Genomic DNA, 4182 nt, shown 5'->3' on the forward strand with positions numbered 1-4182 from the left:
CATCTTAAAACATCGATTATGAACACTACTCACTTGACCCACATGCGCATTAAGCCTTTCTATACCTTTATTCCAAGACCTAAAATCATCTATTGTAAAAGAATCACCGACTTTTTTTCCATATCCGTCAATCTCATTTTTGAACAAGTAACAACATAAGCAAAATGCTGCATCTTTTTTAATACTATATTCTAACCATTCAGAATATAAAGTCTTAAACCATTCAGGATTAAAATGACGCAATTTTCCACCAAAATTTGTATTTGGAAAATCAAACTCTCTAAGTTGACAAGGTCCCTTTTCAATGTAATGCCTTCTCACTCGATCACGTAAATTAGGAGGATATTCTGAAATTTATTTTCTTTCACCAGGATCGCGTTCAAGAGGATTCAAATCCAACATATTATGTAGGTGTGATGATTGAGAAGAATTGACATTATTATTTACCACTGGACATGAAGGAGAGCTTAGTGAAGGAGAACTAGAAGTAGAACCTGAAGAGGTTTGCGGCTTGAAGAATCTCTTGATCATCTTGACTCTTACTAAAATATCCTATAAATCATAAGAAACAAATTAAACATTGCACTGTATTTTTTTCGATTTTTCCTCTTAGATATCAAGATAACTAACTAACTAAGAACTATCAAATCACAATCAATGCAATTTCACCATTTATTAACTGGAAATGAACTTTAGCTATTCATTTTCTCAAAACCCTCTCTATTCATGAGAGGAAAACAATAAAAAAAGAAGAAAGAGGAGGAAGGAAATCAAAATACCTGTTGCAATGGAGTGGAATTAAGTGAAGAAGTTAAAACTAGATTTTAGTTTTGAGTTGCTTCCGCCTGCCTGTTAAAACAGAGGCAGTGAAGAACAGAAGAAATAATGTGAAATTATAAAACCTAATTTTCCTTTGAACGTTTGAGTTAAGAATGGGAATTGCCGAATTGGGAAGGAAAAGGGAATCTTACACCTTTTAGTTTAGTAAGTCTTTCCTTTTATTATTTTAATTAAATAAATAATACATAAAACTTTGTGCCAAAATATATGGGAAAAACTAAAGTAAGTTGATGGGATTTGAACTTGCATTGTGGGTTTTGGGAAAATCAGTATAGGTTCCGCACCTTACCATTGAACCAGCAAGACATTTTGTTACTGGGTTCCTACATAAAAGTTCTTATACATTTAATAGATTTCTTAATATAAATACAGGGTCTAGACAAAAGTTACTGGGTTCCCGGGAACCCATACCTATCACTGAAGATCCGCCCCTGGTGGCAAGGTATGGGAAAAATCGAAATTATTTAGATTTATGCTGTTCAATTAAACGTGAAGCGCTCCTTAATTACTAAGGGTTTATCCATGACCCAACAATCTCGAAAATGAAGGGATTACCTTCACATAGCCTTCAATGACTGGATGGTCCTCTTAGACTAGCCATCGATCTAAGCATGGAAGATTTAGGCATCTGCTACCCAAAGACTTCTTTGTAGGCTCTGTCACAAGGTTGAATTGAATCGTGTATTTCTGTCTGATACTATGGATGATGATATTCCGTGTAGATAACTATCTCATCAATATATATTTGGGTTAGCTTGCCCATAGAGTAACTCATACTGATCCACAGAAAGTGAGATAGACTTGGTCAGCCGATCAATAGTGCCCAAATGACGTCATATTGCAGTGCTGTCTTCCCAGACGCGAAATAGAATATGTTGTTCTTTTTATTGTCATTAGAACAGTGAATGTAATAATTCATTAATTAAATAGAATAAAGGGATGATATCCTTGTCACTCACACATATGACCCTTTTAAGAATATTATCAAATATCTAAATCTGGAATACCAGCAAATGATTTAAGTGGTCCAGACGAAATCCTAGTGTTGCCCATTTTCTTCTTTCTTTGTTATGGCTAAGATTTCACGTGGCAATGGATCATTTTAATTTGAAAGTGCTCTATTCAATTTTGCTAAAATTTTAACATCTTTACAGAAAATGGTACAAAATAACTAGTTATATATGAATGACAATGACTATATAAAGGTCTCTTGTGTTTTAAATTACTGATATCTTACGTAATAACGTAAGATGTCTAATACTCTAGTGAAATATTGGACCTTATAACTGAAAGAATATATGTAATGAGTCACAAAACTTAGAGGCGGATGTACAATTATAGTTACTGGATTCGGCTAGTAATTCATATGCTATATATGTGTTAAAAAACCTATTAAATACGTATAAATATTAAATTTCTAACCCAATAACTCATTGAGCAGTTTCAATGGCCATCTCTTAATCGATAAGATAAGTCTTTGACTCTTTTCCTCTTACTAATAACTTCTTAGGTTTCACTGCCAAAAGGTGCGGTGAATAGTAAAATTCTTCTTTCTTAACTAGAAATTTCGAATTTGACCCTTGAGAATGAAATCGCCCTTGATGATGAAGTAAAACCCCACTTAGTAAACTTTCAATTGCGTCAATCCAAATTTAGTTCGATCAGTGGGTTTCAGACATCGATTGCTATATTAATTAATACTACTTGATAGTAGGCTATAAGTATGTTGTTTAGCTACCATTTACACTCCAACTTAGCTGTACTTTATTGTTATATGAATGTTAAATGACAACAAATGGCTCCAATTATGAACTTTGTGCTTTGCAGGAGCAATTCCTGACTATGAGGACATTAAAGAGTGTTTGGAGTTAATTTGGAGCAAGGAAGGCCCAATCAGGGGTGAGTGCGCGCAAAAGAAGAAGGAAAAAATGGAAGATAGACTGAACTCCAAGAGCGTGGGCCAACCGCGGCCGCGCTCGTCAGGCAGAAAGGAAGGCATTATGCGCGGTCCAACCACAGTCCAACCGCGGTCGCGCTCGTCCCTCCGAGGAATTTTATTTCAGGGGTAAATTAGTAAGTTCAGGGGCGACTCTCCTTGACCTATAAGAAGACCAGCTTGCCCAAAAAGAAGGTATTGAGGTTTTGAAGGGATTTTGAAGGCAAGAACAGGCAAGAAGCAAGGCGGAAGATTCAGCATAGAGTTTTTACCTTTATTCCTCTTGTTTTTATCATTGATGATGAATTCTATTGTTATGATTGTGAAAACGATTATGCATAGCTAAACTCCTAATCTAGGGTTTTGATGGAACCTCTTGGAGGATAAAGTTCTTGTTATGTTAATATAGATTTGTCATAGTATTTTCTCTGTTTGTTCAACTATATTGTGATTGCTGTTGATTGAAGGGCCCTCAATCGACTGTGCCTATTTAGTATGTATTACTCGGGAGAGAGTGCATATTTAGGTAGTTGTTGAACAACACCACTCCAAACGTATATGAGGGATCAATACAAAGGGTTTAAAGGTGGGATTAGGGATAACGAAATCTTGGGTGCGATCTAAGTGAGTTGTAATTAAGGCCAGCTAGCGTAATTCGGGAGTATATGTCTAGTATATTATTGTAATTACTCGGGAGAGAGTTAGGACAGTCAGAGTGCTCATGATCAATAAAGAAGACTTAGGCAAATTTATAGCAAACATAGCGGAAATAATTCCGACAAGAGGAGAAATCAGAACCTTAGACCAGTCCCATTCTTGCTTACATACCGTTTATAGCTAGTTGTTTACTATTGCATTTTTATTACGTAATATTTAGTTAATAAACATCCCATTTGTTACTCAAATATCTCTGAAGATTGAATACGTGACGTGTAAGTCCAATAGCTGTGATTGATAGGTTAATTCCCTGTGGGATTCGACTCTGGACTTGTTAACCGGAATATATTTGCAGCGATCGCTTTGTCCTTTTTATAAGACATAGTTGGCCGTGATCAAATTTTGGCACCGTTGCCGGAGAGTAAACGGTGTTATTAATTGCAGTTAAAAGGAAGTGCAAAAATTCTTAGTGTAGTCAATTTTTTCAATTTAAACTGACCATTGAAATTCTAACGTTTGTAGTCGTGGTTGTTACAGGTGCATGCCTAGAAACTCCTCAAGAACTGGTGAATTGTTTGAAGCATTATCAGATCCTGAGAAAGTGTTCAAGGCATTGAATCGTGCTAACAGGAAAGGCAAACGACAACATAACTCAACCGAACAAATTGAACCAGACATGGAAGACGATAATCTAAACAACAAAGACAACGTAAATGACCCAAGATCAGGGTGTGGTACCTCTTGTGCTA

Source organism: Nicotiana attenuata, chromosome 6, assembly GCF_001879085.1.
Source record: "Nicotiana attenuata strain UT chromosome 6, NIATTr2, whole genome shotgun sequence".
Taxonomy (NCBI): Eukaryota; Viridiplantae; Streptophyta; class Magnoliopsida; order Solanales; family Solanaceae; genus Nicotiana; species Nicotiana attenuata.